Raw genomic sequence first — 17,588 nt, forward strand, 5'->3', positions numbered from 1 at the left:
CGGGCTAGGGTTGAGTCCTCGGTCTTGAACCCAGCTTGGTCCATTCGATCCTGTCTTCGTCTTCATGTTCTTTTTTTATTTTATTTGTATTTATCTTCTTCTTCCCAGTCTGGCTAGTCCATGCATTTCCCTTCTACCCCATGCTTAGGGTTGGATTTTTCTGGCCTTGAGTTAAGGCCGGCCCGAACCTGGGCTTAGCTAAGAGGGCTCAGGGTTGGGCTGGGGTTTTAAGAGGCCTGACCCTGTAGCAGCCTTTTTAGTCTATAGTGGTTAGCCCAAACCACGATTATCAGTTGTGGTCCTATTGTGTGTCTTTACCAGCTGGACCGGAGTAAAAGGAACAACACAAAGCGGTAATGGTGGAGTCCTTGGTTTGGGTCAACCAGTACATGCTTCGCACTTCATAAGCACTCCACAAGGGGAACGGTTTTTCTTAATTAATACAAGCTTGGAAGAATGGTCTTTTTTAGCATAGTGGAATTTTAACATTTTGATAGATGGACAGTTTTCTAACTGATATAGGTAGCATCTGCGTGTAGGATTCAAAGGAAGTTGGGTTTTTTGGTCTACTATAAGGATGGGAAAGAGCCAAAAAAGAAAAAATTTCTATCAAACACATCTAGCTACACAACAAAGAACTCTATCAGCTTTTTATTTATACCAACAACCAACCTGTACCTTGGAACTTTATACATAACTTTTTTGTTTTAATTGAAAAAACTGATAACTTTAACAATATTACCTTTCACTACTGTAAAGACGTTGCATGGTCCAGCATATCCCCATTGTACTTGTTTTCCTAGTTAATATAAGATTTCTATTTTCATAAAAAAAACAAGAATGGTCTTTTTTTTTTCATTTTTGTCATGTGTTGCACCACTTGGATTGAAACTTTTTTTTTTTTTTTTGATGAAAAAGGAGCATATATTCAGAAAAGCAAGGAAGGTTTTACAGTTGTGCGGGTATGTTGTACCATCTAAAGGTTGTTTTAGATAAGTTTTGTGTAAGTTTTGCAAGATCCAAAAAATAAGGTAAACTGTTCCACGGAATTAAGGTGAAGGCCTGACTAGTCAAAAGGTTAAAAAGATTCTTGTTGCAGCACCATATTTCCTTTAAATTGATATGATCTGCAACTGCAGTCTTCCATCCATGTAGAATGCCACAATGCTCTGCCACCATGTCATCTTTAGAAGCTGTTCGACTGACGCTGGTTACAATTCTTTTCCCACTAAGGAACATCGAGGATGTCCACTTGGCTATTCCAAGTTCGGGATCAAAAATTCCTGTGACCAGCAAACCAGGGAAGTCCATTGTGAAGTCAATGATAGAATCAATATTAAGGGGGTAAAGTATAGGTGGATAAGGTGTGTGGTGTGCATCAGTTATGGTGGGGTTAGTTGAAGGGGGGTCAAATTTAGATCAGAGATCCATCGATTAACATAATGGATGACCATTAAAGGGTCAGCCTGAAAACCATTGTTAAGGACTTTGTTTCATACATACCAGACAGAATAACAAGTTATAATAAAAATGGAAAAAAACTAACAGAAAGATTGTTTGTTCATGGCCCTGGAGCCAAGTAGGGATGCACACAGATAGGTGAGCGAGGGGGCAGACAAGTGCTCAGTTCTCAATCCAAACGGGCCAAAAGCCCAGATTAGCGTAGTCCAATCACAAGATAGAAAAAGATGCCAAAGTGATTCGTTGTGAAAGCCACAGAATACACATGAAGGCTCGACATGTATCCATTTCGAAAGCGAATCTCTGACAGGTAGTCCTGCATTTAAGACATGCCAAAAGAATATTTTAAATCGCGGATGTAAGTTAAGTTTCCAAAAAAATTTCCACCATTGGCTAATCAGAGGATTAGGCAATATAGAGGGTGTGAGTTTTTTTACAGCTAATTTTGTAGAGAATTTGCCATTTTTAGATAAAGAACATGTCCAAGTATCATCAAAATGGGAAATATTTATACGGAGAATACTGTCAACAGAATGAGAATCAAACCAAGACTTTAACAAAAGCCTATTCCAAGATGTGTTAGTCATGAAATCATTAACTAGAGTTAAAGATGATTGCTTAGGGGGATTCAGGGTTGGAGGATTACCTGCTACGCCTGGGATCCAGGGGTCAAACCAACAAGATGTTGTTTTACCATTACCTATGTTCCTGGTAACCATAGTCTTAAGGTGAGGGAGCAGTTTGGCAATGCTATTCCATGTCCACGATCTCCTCTTTGCACTAGTTGTAGGATGGAAAATAGAGCGATTGGGGAAATATTTTGCCTTGAGAATCCATGCCCACATGGCAGAAGGTTCAAAAATAAGTTGCCACCCAAATTTAAGGATTAAGGCTTCGTTATGGGTCTCAGAATTTCTAAGTCCCAAACTACCATGTGTCTTAGGCCGGCATATCTTATTCCAATTGATCAAGTGTATCTTCATTTGATCACCGGCCTGGTTATGCCAGAACCTATTGTAAATAGAGTCCAGTTCAGCACAAGTCTTCTTAGGAAATAGAAAGCAAGTCATCAGGTAAGATGGTGTAGATGCAAGGACAGATTGTATTAACACCTATCGACCAGCATAAGATAGGTGGTTGGCTTTCCAAGTGGTCAGTTTGGCCTTGACCCTATCAATGATAAACCTCAAGTCTTTGTGTTTGGATCGAGAAAGACAAAGTTTGGTTCCTAGGTAAGAGGAAGAAGTCTTCATCTCACTGATGTGTAAGACATCACACAAAGTGCTTCACAGTGAGGTCTGGACATTCTTACTAAAAAACACCTCACTTTTAGAGAAATTCACTTCTTGTCTAGTAAGAGCAGAGAATAAATCAAGGATGGCCTTGATTGTGGAAAAGTCTTCCTCATAGGCCCTACAAAAGATGAAAGTATCATCAGCAAAAAGTAGGTGTGAAATCTCAGGGGCAGTCCGGGCTATTTTAATTCCTCTAAAAAGATTTAGGTCCCTGTAGTCATCCAGCAGGCGTGATAGAGCCTCCATGGTTAGGAGGAACATGTAGGGACTTAAGGGGCACCCTTGTTTGAGTCCCCAAGAGGGTTTGAAGAAGTCAAAAGCACTTCCTTCCAATTTGATTGAAAAGGTGGCCGTGGAGATAAGTGAGGATACAAGTTTGATCCACAGGTCATTGAAGCCCAAAAAAGTCAGAATGTTGTTAAGAAATGGCCATTCAACCCTATCATAGGCCTTAGACATATCCAATTTGATTGTTGCATAGCCTTTTTTACCTTTCAGATGTTGTAAGTAGTGGAAGACCTCATGTGCAATGGTGATGTTATCAGAGATCTGACGGCCAGGAATGAAAGCAGCCTGAAAAGGGGATATGAAGGATGGTAGTAATGGTAGGAGTCTATTGGCCAAGAGTTTGGCGATAATTTTGTAGGATACATTACAAAGACTTATAGGTCGAAAATCATCAGCAAGGGAGGCATTTTCCTTTTTTGGGATCATGCAGAGGAGGGTGTGGTTGCAATGTGGGGGTAGGGCCAGGTTATTAAAGAAAGAGGTTACAAAGGTTAAGACATCCCCACTAATCACTTCCCAAAACTTATGGTAAAAGCAGGCCTAAAAGCCATCAGGGCCAGGGGCTTTGTAGGCTCCGATAGAGAAAACAACCCTTCTAATCTCAGAGAGTGAGGGGGTAGTATAGAGAAGTGTGTTTTCAGGTTGAGTAATTACCCTAGGAAATAAACACTCAATAAAAGAGGGGTCAAGGGGCTCAGAAGTTTGGAGTATACCACTGAGGTGAGAAGAAAAGACTGAAGCAATGCCCTTTGCATCAGTTATTTTGTGTCCTTCATCATTAAGGATGAATTGTATGGATCTTTTGTGGATGTTTGTTCTAGCAATAGCATGGTAAAACTTCGTGTTGCGATCGCCAACAGTGATAAAGGAATGTCTCGATTTCTGCATCCAAAAGGTTTCTTCAGCAGTAGAGATCCATTGGATTCTAGAGGCAATGTGTTGAAGTTCAGAGAAAGATTGAGGGCTGGAATCCATAGTGAGGTCATTGTCAATTAAGGCAAAAGTATCAAATTAGTGATGTTTTAAGGTTTCAAGATTGCCAAAGATGTTTTTATTCCAAACTCTATGTAGTCGGCCTAAAGAGCTCAACTTGGATTGTAAAGCATCATTCTACAGCAATTTTCATTTGGAAGAGCCAAAATTAAAAAAGTCAGGGTGGTGCAACCAAGCCTCTTGATAATGAAAAAGTTTTTTAAAAATCCTCTTGGTGGGATTGGTGGTTAGGAGTCTGAGATTGTGGTTGGATCCAACGGATGGGAGCTTGGTGAGTGTGGGGTTTGGAAAGATAGAGAGCCACAAAGGTGAGACCAAACAATGGTCAAGGTATTCTTTGATAAGCCTGGGGGGCTTCTGTTTATTTGTCCATGTGAAACGGGAGCCATAGGGAAGGATGTGGGCTAGGTAGAAATCATCGATAAGATTAAGCAGGTGGTTGGAAGAGGAGTGGGGTGAGAAGGCCCAGCCCCCAAGTTTGTCTGAGCTTGAAGTGAGCTCATTAAAATCACCCATTAAAACAAAACCACAAGTAATGTTGGCCAAAAAGGAGTGTAAGTCATTCCAATGAGAGATACGATCACAGGCCTGAGGGAGTGCATAAATAAAAATTATAATGAAATCCGTATGTAGGGCGTCTGTGACATTGATGGCGACAAAGGATGGGTGAGAGTGGACGATTGTCGAAGTGAGGGAGGGGGGCGAAAGAACCCAATATCCACCCTTCAAACCTCTAGTGCCAGAGCTGTTGCAAGTGGTCAAAGTTTTAAAATTATTATGTAAGAACTTAAACTGCAGAGCGAGGTGGTTTGAACATTTGGTTTCACAAAGAAAAACAAGGTCTGGTTGGTGTTTTTTAAGGTGAAAGGTGATGCAACTTTTAGTGAAGGAGTTATTGATTCCCCTGACATTCCAAGATAATATTTTCATGATGAGCACAAAGTGAACAAAGTAAAAGAAAGGTCTGCACAATGTGAAATTAAAATAAAGCAGAAAATGCATTAAAAAGGAAAGGAGAAGAAACTAACACCTTCGAGGGAAGAATTCCCTTGCTCTAGACTTACGATCCAATAAAAACCAACTTAAAACAATTGAGAGCATAAGCATGAAATATACACAGAGGTAACTAGAAAAATCACCACAAGAAGAGTTGGAAGTACTTACCTGGATAGGGTCTGGCATGTCGGGATCGGTGACAGAGAAACCAGGATTCAAAGAGACAGGAGACAAAGAAACAGGAGGGTGGACCGGTGCATGCTGGCGTAAGTCAATTTCAAAAGGAGCTTGAGGGGAGAGTTCATGAAGCCATTCTTTCAAGAGGCAGATGAGTGCACGAGGATCAGAAGAGGAGAGCAACGATTGAGATAGGGAGTCCTTAATTGTTGCAAATTCCAACAGGATAGGGGCACTTCAGTTATGTTGGGACAACTTTCACTTCTTTGGGGCCGGAGCAGCAAGGTTGGAACCGAAGAACAAACCCGAGTTGAGAGAGGCCGTAGCAAAAACCTGGGAAGAGGCACTAGAACACGGGCCCGTATATTGCAGCCCAACAAAAGAACCCATGAATGTACTGGAACCAGAGGTAGGTGCCATGCGAGAGCTCTGACAGGTCACAGTAGGCGTTGGAACCAGTGGCATCCAGTGTAAATCTTCCACCATGGAAAATAAGGATGGCAGTGGTGCAGGACCATTACTTTCAAGAGGGGGCAGGAAGGTAGAGCTGAACATAGAAGGACTAGAGGCATTGTGGATTGCTTGGGGGTCAGATTCAACGGCCATGATCCCGGTAGAGAACGGTGCAGTTGGACACGCCATTGAACTAACCGGCGGAGTGGCTGTGGTTGAGATATCCATATCTGAGGAAGAAGGTGATCCAGAAGCAACCAAGCCCTGAACGTGGGCCAAACCAGACACATTGTTGATAAGCAGTGGTGGGGACAGCGTGCCGTTATAGAAGCCAAGTGGTGGAAGAGGAGTTGCTGGGTTCCCACGGATGTATGGACAGTTAGAGAGGTCATGATAAATACGACCACAACAGAAGCATAGAAACTTTAACTTGTAGCTGATGCGAACAGGGAAAGAGGAACCCGAAGGGTCAGTAACTGTAGAGGACAGTACCAGAGGCTTGCGCTTGTCGATGATCACCCGAATGCAAACTATGTTAGGTGGGAGACCCAGTTCCTCAGAATTAAACATGAACTCCAATAGGCGGTCGATATCACCAAGGCAACACTGCAAAATTTTTGAGTTAAGACAAGCCTGGGGAACCTGATGCACTTGAAGCCACAAGGGGACAGTGTCAGGTTCAAAGACGAAGTAGGGATCATCAACTGAGTGCCGAACCAGATGAAGCAAGCAAGTTTCAAACCACTAGGGAGCGTGGTCCATGAGATTCGATCGCTGCGAGGGGAGGTAACAGACAACAGAAAAGCTGCCCTTATCGAAACACTTGATGGAGATTGCACCAAAAGGTTCCCAAAGGTTTCCCAAAAACTGACTGAAGAGATCCTTAGGTGGCTTAGGGAATCCAATGGCATGGCCATGAAAAGACCTATCTGAGAGCTCATCACGAGAGAGGTTCTTGAGAAAGATCCCAACCGAGCGAGCTTGCCACTGGGAGAACTTCTGAGAGCTTTCCTCAGTGAAGCGAAAGTTAGATCGGGACGAGTATCCTAAACATGGTGATGAGACCTATATTATATCAAGAAAAAAAAAAAGTGTGTACAAAATTACCAAAATGCCCCTATGACTAATCTAGCCTAAAAGGTGAAAAACATGAAAAAAAGGGTGGAGAATGGATCAACAACCTATATAAATCGACCAAAAAATGGTAAAAAAAATATATTAAACAAACTTAAATAGAAGAAAACATTCAAATTAAAATAATTGAGAGACTAAAATGATGAAAACGATGATAAAGAAATAGAAGAAAAGCAGTGAAAATAGCCTAAACTGAAGAGAAAATTAAGAAGAAAATACTAGAACAGCAGAAAAAATTATAATAAATCCAAAGAGAAAGATAAAAGGATGAGGAAAATAATGGTGTAGACGGATCCTTGCGAAACTTGACCGGAAATCCATATAACTGTGCATAACACCGCTGCCCCATGGGGGGCTGCAGTGACGCGTGCTCAGTAGAAAGTAAGTATAAAATCAATGAAAATTTGAAACAAAACGAAAAAATGAAAGAAAGAAGACTCATCTGCCTACAACTTTCGTGAAGGGAGGTGAGTGGTTTGAATGACCTAGACTTAGGTTTGAGAAGCTTCAAGTCAGAACTAACGTAGTAGAACAACAACTCAAGCTCCGAATAACGCTCCAATGTGCGATAATAAGTGTCATATGAGTGTGTAATCATCAAAATTCCCCTAATATGTGTAAGGGTCACATACTTATAGCCTTAGGGTCCCAAAACTGTATAAGCTATGGGTTCTCAGCTTCCATTTGAGTGAGATCTTCTTGCTATAAGAAGAGGGGTCAATTTTGACTTTGGATGGAAGAAGATCACTTCCGCTCGCCAAAGGAAGGTTTCTAGGGTTTCTTTGGTGTCTTGTAGGTCCTAAAATGTGTCTTGGGGGAACTAAGATTGTAGGATAAGAAACAGAAATCGAATCCTAAGCTGAGATTCACCAAATCCTTAAAATCTCGCCAAAACAGGATGAAATAAACAAAAATGGCATGCGATAAGGGAAAACTGCACCATTTCTAGGAAAACGATACTTTTTTCCTGGTAGCCAATGTTGTTTTCGGATAGGTTGAACCTGGTCCAAAAATAGCACAAAAGGGGGGGGGGGGTTTAGCCGGTCTAAACCTATTCCAATAATGGTCTTGGTCTCTAGGGTCACTTTAGGTCTATCTAAGTGTGTCAAAACCATTTACCATTATTTTTAAAAATTATTTTGTTCCTTTCTAGCCACCTATACCAATATGGAAGCTGAGATCACTGCCTAAGGTAAGGGAGATACTATGAGATATAACGAGAGAATCGCTTCCATACTTTAGAAATATTCTGAGCTCATCATTGTCTAAGGCTATTCGGGGGCGACAAAATGGGGTATCTACACCAACTTAAGGGATTCCCAAGTAAGAGTCAAAAGAAGAATTAGAGGTGAGATCAAAATGACACTTAAGCTTTTGTTTCATTGCAAGTGCTCACATTAGGGATGAACTGAACCCGGGACTTGGGTTTATTTAGAGATTGACCAGAAAAATGGCAATAATAATTTTCAAAAAATATTTTCAATGCACAAGCTTCTTGGAGGGTAGGTCTCCCAAACAGAATAAATCATCAGCAAACACCATGTGTGTGATGGTCTCACTATTATGAGAAATTTTGATCCCGTGGATTATAGTTTGGGTCTAAGCAAACTTCAATTCAAAGGGCAGGCAGATAAGATGAAAGAGATCCCCCTGTCATAATCCTCTAAATGGGGAAATAAAGGAAGCAGAGATTCATTCAGGAGAATATAAAACTCCGAGGATTGAATACAAAACATAATGTGATTAATCTAAGAAGAAGCAAAGCCATAATTGATGAAAACTCTTTTGAGAAAACACCATTCCACCCTATTGTAGGCTTCAATTATGTCTAATTTAATACACATCCAACCATATTCACCTTTCTTTCTTTTTTCTTAACACCACAACAACTGTTCTCTACGACAATGGGTTTTTTTCGCTGCCGTAGACCAAAAATCCGTCGCTATAGACTTCAGACAGTGGGTGCTTGAGATCCACCACAGAAACAGAAAGATTGACCTATTTGAAATACGGCAATTTATTGATCCAATCGTGTAGATACTTGTTCGGTGCGGTTTTAATAAACCACGACTATTGACTAAAATGGCAGAAATATTACTGCTGCGTGTATTAACTTTACCTATGGTTTGTGTAAACCACGACCACAGATAAGCCTCTTCCAACGGTTTTTTATAATTGTTGCAGATTTTTTATTAAAATATTTATTAAATAATCATTTTTTTATTAATGTACTTCTGCTTTAAATTAATATTTGCAACAAGGCGACGGTTTTGATATACCATACTTAATATTAAAGGTTTTATTGAAAAAAAAATGCGCCCCACCCATGGGTAAGGGTGTCAATTTGGGACCGGAACCGGGAATCGTCCCAATATCGTCCCGCTAAAGTCTGGTATCGTACCGTTCCATTTACTAATGGGACGATACTGGTATCTGATTTTGGTATCGAATGATAAATGGGATGGGACGGTTCTGGGATGGGATTCCCAACGGTACCAGTATCGAAATACCAATAAGGTACCGGAATGGTACCGGACATACTAATACCGTTTAAAAAGAAAAAATATCTAAGATCTTTTTTTTTTTTTTTTGGGAGATAAAATAAGGTATAAGAATTATATTTATGATGCATTAGGGTTTCATTAATTATGTTGTGAATACGAAAAGGAACAAGTGAATAGCTGCAGCTCTTGAAGTCTTGCCTCTCAAAATCCTGGTTCAGTGCTATTCTCTCTTCCTGCAAGCAACTTCATGTACCAAGTTTATCTTTTTTCCACTTAGTAGTACCATGTGACAGTGACATGTGTGATAATAAGATTTTGTTTGGGAAATCAAAGAGGAAAACACAATCGGATTTTTTCATTAGGAACAATTAAACTTCTTCCTTTTTCTACAGTGTCTAGAACCGTTTAGGAACCGGTACCGTCCCGTCCCGCTAGTAATCAGGACTGGGATCTAGGTTTAGTCCCGTTAAATAAATGGGACGGTACTGGGATTGACACTTTTGGTACCGGTACCAGTATCGTCCCGTCCCAAGTACCGGAAACCATCCCAATTGACACCCTTACCCATGGGTCCACCCAGCATGCCCACACTCCTTGCACCATTGCCCTTGTGCTCCCACCCCTCATATCCTTTCTCAAGCGCCCCCTGCATCACCGTCCCTAACCCCTCGTACCCTTGCTCCTGCGACCCCTGCATCATTGTCCCTGTGTCCCCATCCCCTTACGGCTCTGCCCCGTGCCCCCAGACCCTACAACTCTCTTTGTTATTCCCTCTTCCTTGCCATGCTCATTCTTGCAACCTATAAAAAAAAGTCGGAGAGAGAGAGAGAGAGAGCTACAACATCAGCCTTACCCTACAATGAACATTCTCTAGCACTAGACTCACTACCTCCTCCCGTCCACTGCCCCTACATCAACTGAAACCTACAACCCCGACCACCTCCTCCCATCCACTACCCCCACATCTGTTGAGATATACAACCCCTGCTAGAAAGCCCTGCCCTTGCTTCCTTTTGTCTACCCTACAATAAAACCATGTAGCCATGACTCACCCTAGTGTTGGCAAATAACAGTAATGGGACAAAAATCTTTGGGTCAGCCCATGGCTTCCATGGTGACCCTAGGGCAATCCCATGGTTGCCCATGAGAATCCTAAATAAAATTCGGTCTCCCATGGTTGCCCATGGGAACCCTAGTGAGTCCCTATTAGGGTTTGGTATAAAATATTCTTACCCAACCCCCTCTTTTCTTGTCCCATAAAATTATGAGATCCACAAGAATAGAGCAAATCATCTTCTTTCTATCCCATGAAAAGAGGGATCCATCTCATACCCGAATGCGAAGCGAAAAATAGATCGATTTGGATTTCTTTCACATTCCATGACTATCAAATAATTATTAAAACTTAATGCATAAAATAAACATTAAAATCCGCTAACTTGTTGAGTCTCAAGCGTTGTTCCTCCTCCAGATAATGGTTCTTCCCCTAACGAGCCGATCAACCAAGCTCTAATCTGGATCTTCTTGATGCAGTAGAAGATCCTTAAGCCAAACCAAAATTTCTTCTCCAAAATCTGGATCCAATCCGAAATTCCAGGGTTTCCAAAACCCTAACCGATCTCACAACTCTAGAGAGCAAGAGAACAAAGGAGAAGAGAGAGAGAGAAAGAGAGAGAGTGTCAGGGATGGATTTTCAAGAGGGGGAGGCAGAAAATTTTGTCCAAGTCTGGATTGCTCTGGCTGTCCCCCCTTTGGTGTGTTTAAATAGGTGAGGCTCTAAAGAGGCTCCTCATTCCCAGTGAGAGTCTGACACTCTCTCTCCTATTTGACTTAATACTCTGATGGGCTTAAGTAAGTTGGCTTCTAATTAGTGAAGAAGCAGAATCTAAAAGGAAATAATTTTGATTAATTAATTTAAACATTAATGGAGCCTTTAGCATCAAGCCTATACTAGTTTAAATATATTAATTAATAATTAACAAATCCCATAAATACCCCTGCTTATCAAATATATACCAATCCTCCACTAAACAACATCATCATCTAGAATCTAGGGCATGTACACTCATACTAACAAACCCCATTCCATGGTACATGTCTGTATTGAAAGAGTTTGTGTACGTGATCGATATCCGCAAAACACGATTAAACTTTTTAACCAAATATATAATTATAAGTTATCATTTTATGTGAAAATATATTTTGCAAAAACCATTTAACAAAACGGTACATTATCTTGATTCAAATCTGACCATCCACAGACTAACTCCCCTTGATGTTCCTCAATCGAACAGTGGAGACCATGTTGAGTGACTCTTTCACTCACATAATATTTACGCATTCCCAGAAGACTGGCTTTAGTTCTCTTGAACAGCAGTCATTGGAGAACCATAGAATCCACTCACATCATGCAGTGACAAGGCTCTCTCAGGTATTGGGTCTCGGTGACACATGTCTATTTCATACCTACATCAGGCAGTAATACATGAGGGAATCGACAAGATTCTTCGTCAATACACACATCAACATGTGCATACTCGTATTCGCACCCCAACATCAAACATGTCTAGGCATACCCAATGCGACAACCATATGATAAAGGCTGCCTAACCCAAACCCTAGTCGTGACTACCAATTTAAAGTAATACTTATGGACATACATTGCTCAAAAAGTTTATATCGCATGTGATCATATCAAACAAAAATATATGAAATATTTAATACATAATAAACCGGATCGAACCGGATTGAACCGGGTTTAATGGACACACATATCCAACACCTAGCAAGTGATAGGTATATTGGTTTCCATGTACGTTATTCCCTGTGATGAGAGATGCTCCATGCTTGTACTGGACCGCTTTAAGCTTACATCCACAAAGGTACAACGTGTGATTCCTCTAAAAACAGCTTGTATGTATAGTTTCCTTGTCAAAGGTGAACCTTACAACCAATCCCTCCCAATTGCACATATCATGTACATAAATAGATCAATCAACTAGGATATGCCACAATGTTAACCATTGCTTGAGACCCGGAAAGGAACTGAGTTAAATATATTCTTATCCCAGCCGAAAAAATCTTTGAAATCGACCAAGGGTTTTGTTAAAGTAGGTTGTCCTTAGAATACCAAATCATTATGTATTAAATCCAAGTCCGTCTACACATTAGGGGCCGAATGTGAAAATTTCGACAAGGGTGTTCCATATTGAGCATCTTGAACATTATGAGCTTGGTTAAGACCACATTTTCCCTTGGATGTATAGATGAGGCCGAAGTAACATACATGATGTCAGTTTGCTGATTCAGAGAAAAATAAATATCGACATTACTCATCAGGTGATCTATCCATTTATTTGAGCCACTCCTTGAATTTGTACATATATGTCTCGATCATACGTGACTCGTTATGTTATCCCATGTCAAGGCATTGGGGGGGGGGGGGGGGGGTGGGTGGGTCCCTCATTAGGTTCATTTCCCTTAAAACAAGTACAATTCCACATTAGAGAGAATACCTATTTCCGGTTTGGGCTCAACGGATAACCTATTTGATCAAAGTGAGCCCCATTCCATTTCCTTTTGACTTCTCTAAACCCAATTAAAATATTTGAATCATTCCTTACTTATCCATCCTCTCCCAATTTCCTTGAGTCGACTCCTCCAGACTAGGAATCAGAGGAACAGTTCCCTGTCATCATAAACTCGACAGAAAATGAGTGTTGAGATGCCCTTATAGACCCTCAGGTAGATCAATTACAAGTAGAGGACAGATGATGATATTATCTGGGACTGGGGCTAACCCCTAAGATTTTATTTAAATAACAAGACAAAGCACTTGATCACTCAGAGAAAGAGCTCACTCCTAGACCCAAACAAAACAAAGTTACACTCTTAACACTCTTAACACTGGAAGACCACCACAGCATCCTCACCAGAAATCCACCGAAGATCCTGAGGTAAACTAGTTTCTCTATGAAACAAGAAGTCAGGCGCCGATTCACAAGCCAAATTTGCCAGGTAAGGCACTGCCCTATGACTCAACTCCTTCAGTATGCCCAGGATCAAGACAATGTCAACCTAGCACCATTGCTAGGGAACCATGACCAGGCCACCCTAGTTACAGTGGGGACACGCCCTATAATATCTCGAGTCCGTCACAAATTGACACTCAAAAGGGAAGAGGATGATATGGTAGTAAATGTTCCCCAGGAGCCACCAGAAACTAAAAGAAAAAAATAAGATGAGGGAGAGGCTTGAGAAGTTAGAGTTTGCCTTCAGAAGCACCAAGGTATGGAAGACCAGATCTTGGACACAGAGGGAGTATACTTCTTCCTAATCAGGATCTCAAAATAGTTCAAGTGGACATCAAATAAGTTTGATGGGTCTAGTGACCCCAAACCTAAATTAAAACCTATATGAACCTAATGAACATATGAGGCATCTTTAATAAGAAAATGGTTGAAGCATTCCTCTTCGTACTCTCAGGGCCTGCTTTACTCTATCTCATGTGGCTAGAGAGACTCCACTTAAAATAGAACTTGGGAAGATATAGCCAAGGCATTCACCAAGCAGTATGCATACAACATAGAGATCGATGTATGTAACCCACCGTGTGTTGAAAACCTTAAGTCAAGATCCTAGAGGAGGATTCCCCAAATTCATCGCGAGATATAGAGAGGTGGCCTCAAGAATGTGTGACCACCCTTCACAACGAGAGCTAGTAGACATGATTATCCGTAATCTTCTATCAGAATAGAACAACCTCTTGTACTTTCAAGACCTTAGATCTTTCTATTCCCTTGTTGGCACTAGTTGAAGGATTGAAGATAAGATTTGCCAAGATACACAAAGCAAGTGGCAAGTGGCCAGTGGCAAGTAGCAAGTAGCAGTCACCCCTGTCAAGAGACAAGAATAAATCAGAGACAGTTCTAAGGGTCATAGTTCCGAAATCAGTATGTGTAGGGATATTGAGCGGAGATGATCGAATCCTTGGTGTAACAACCCAAACTCGGATAAAAGTAATAGGTCTCACCCTCACGGGCGGTGATCAGAAGATTGGGAAAAGTTAACAACAAAAAGCAGTGGAAATTTTTCTCCCTCTCTCTCTCTCTCTCTCTCTCTATCTCTCTCCTTCTTTTTCTCTCCTCTTTCTTCCCTTCTTTGTCTCCCTCTCTATCTCTCTCGGCTCCCTCTCTGCTCTCTCTCCCATTTTTTTTTTCCTCTTTTCTTTCTTTCAAATCTCTTCCCCAAAAATAGAGTAACTTCCATCAAAATAAATCCCCAAAATCAGAAAAAGAAATCTACCTTTTGAATATTCCAAATCCCCTTTCGTCCTTGAAAATCTCTTCTCAAATCCACAAGGTAAAATACTCAAAATCCCCTTGCAAACTCCTCTCACAGCCCTCTTCCACTCGCCAGTCCCCACGATTTTCTCCCTTTCCCTTTTTCTCAAAATTCAGTTCTCTCTCTCCTATTTTCTCTCCCTCTCTCACTCTCTCTTTCTTCTCTTCTCTTCTCTCCCTCACACGGTTTCTTCTCTTGTTTCTGACAAAAACGGTGGAGAGGTTTTACTCCTCTTTTTCCTAGTAGAATCCCCAATATGCCCCTTGACACATCCTTTCTTAATCAATACCTCCACATGCAATTAAATTGACTAGGGTACCCCTTGACCAAATTTACAGTCTTAGCCCTACCTTGACCCTTTTATTCCCATGCAACCATGTTAACTAGGGTGATTTTACCTTAATACCCTTTGACTCACCCTCTCCACCCTCCATTTGGAATCTATCCTTCCAATTGGCACTGTCACTGCCACATAAACATCCACGTCACTTCCTCCCCTCCATGTGGCATCCATGCACATGCCACCTAGGATGATACATGTCCCAGTCACATTTCATGCATTTTCCCTTCCTTCTTTGCCCTTGTCTCCTACGATGATACATGTCCTCCACATCATCAGGTGGGACCCACTCATATGTGACAATAAAAAATTTTAAATCTTTTACACAAAATGATAACAAATTTGATCAATTCTCCAAAACTAAACTATTTTGTTCTATCCCATCACCAAACACATTTTCAAATGGGGGTTTTCAAATTATTTATTTAAAAATCACCGAAGATTTTGTAAATAAAACTACCTTTGGGCGAAATACTAAATCTTTGGGTTTCGTCAGGGATCAAAGCGATCAACACCTGACGATACGGAAAACATGTCGTAATATTTATTGGGAAAATCGGGGTGTTACACTTGGTCTCCCATGGGTTCTCCTCTTTTCTCTCTGTTGAGGAGAGAGGGATGTTGGTATTGATTGGAGTTGCCACATAGATCAGGTCTAGGACCTATAAATGTCTGTCCCTTTCAAGAGAGTGGCTATATTTGATTCAGTAATGGATTTGGCTCAATAATGGATAAAGCAAAGATCTGCGCCAGATATCTGGGTAATTTCAAAGTTACGGGCTAGGAGCCTAGGAATGTGGTAGGCATCCAGCAACCACTCGGCCAATGGCCAGTCACCTTTTTTATGTAGACCAACTCCTATGCTAATTAGTCCTACTAACTAGTCCTACATCTAATTGTATGATGGTAATATTGTCTGAATGTAAATAACAGTTGCAAAGTATGTAATATATGCAAAGAATTCTATAGGGTGGGGGGAATGTATATGAGGGAGTGACCGAACCAAAGTGTGTGTGTGTGTGTGTGTGTGTGTGTGTGTGCACCCCAGATAGGGATTAGGTGTGTGCCTACAAATGTCTATTGAATCCTTATCGAAAATTTGACAGTTTAACACCGTAACGCATGCATGTTTTGGAAAAATGTCATCATCGCAATGGAGCGTCGGGGATTTGGGAGTACATATGCAAATATATGGTACTAATATAACATGGAAATGACATATATGGTAATTAAACGACATATTTCATCATGTTGGAAAACAGTTTGGGTTAGGGTAAAATAACCCTAACCTAAGTAGACAAATATGTAAAAGCAACTACATATTTACTGTCTATGCAAAAAACTAAATTAATTTATATAAAAAAGATGAGAGAAAATACAATTTTTGGCCCCAAACGAGCTTAATCGAATGATTTTTGGAGAACCATACGAGATTTTTAGAATTCTGACATACACTGTTGTGATCATGCCGATATTCCGATGCCAACAATGTCTTGAAGATTTTTTGGCATTTTAGACTTTTTGCATAATTTTATTGGATTTCAAACCTTTTCTAGGGCTTCAAGCTTTTTCGAGGGACTATCAAGGGACGAAGCCGGTGAGAGGACAGAACTCATAATCCAAAATTCAGATTTTAAGAAATTCTTAGGTATGTTTGAACCTAAGGGCTTAGGGGTATTTATAGAAGGAAGGAGCAGAGAGGAGAGGCCCAACCTCTCTATTAGAGGTTGGGCAGTGCCACACAAACTCCAACGGAGAGACTGCCACATGGTAGCCTCCTGGAAGCCCGTGAAAGATGCCTTTGTGGGGTTGCTTTGATCGCCTTTCTACCAAGAACTTCCAGGACTGATTTCGGGAGATCCAACAATCAGATTTAATTGATCCATATATCTTCGAAAAGGATTTTGAATTTAATATCTAATGATTCAAGTATCCACCACAAATTTGGTCAGGAACACAACCAGAGCTATGCCCAAAGCGAGTGGGGCCCGTAAAATTAGCATTTGATGAAATGATGGCCAAATAGTGTAAAAAACTAGTACATTATTTAGTATCATGGAAACATACTATCTAGAAAGTTTCAACCCATCCTGGCAATGTTTGAGCACTCAAGTGGATTCAAGGGCAAAATGGTCATTTTTTGGTGAAAAACCTGGTATATGTTTTGGCCTCGAATCTTTGGCAATATATGAGGGGATAAAATGGGGTGAAAAAAATTAAGTGTTGTAGACATTGAATTTTCACCCTCCCCAATGATGAAGACAGCAAGACAGACAAACATTGGTACCTCTATCAAGAAAGACTCTTACCCTTGCATTCAAGTTATATTATCCTCACATCCCTAAATATAATTTAAAAGACTTTTTTATCAAATTCTAAAAGAATACTGCTCACTTTCTCCTATCGTGGGGTATAGGAGGCAGAACCCCTTGACAGAAAATTTTATAAATGGTCAAAAGGGGCAGAAAATTCAAAATCCCCAAAATGCCCCTTAGAGGCCTTTTGCGAACAAAAAAGCAATGTAGCCGTAGTGCCTCAGTAATTCAAATTTGATCGTAGCGCTATAGAAGGCCTCTACGGCGCCACAGAGCGCCCCATGACCCT

This window comes from Telopea speciosissima, chromosome 6 (genome assembly GCF_018873765.1).
Source record: "Telopea speciosissima isolate NSW1024214 ecotype Mountain lineage chromosome 6, Tspe_v1, whole genome shotgun sequence".
Classification (NCBI taxonomy): domain Eukaryota; kingdom Viridiplantae; phylum Streptophyta; class Magnoliopsida; order Proteales; family Proteaceae; genus Telopea; species Telopea speciosissima.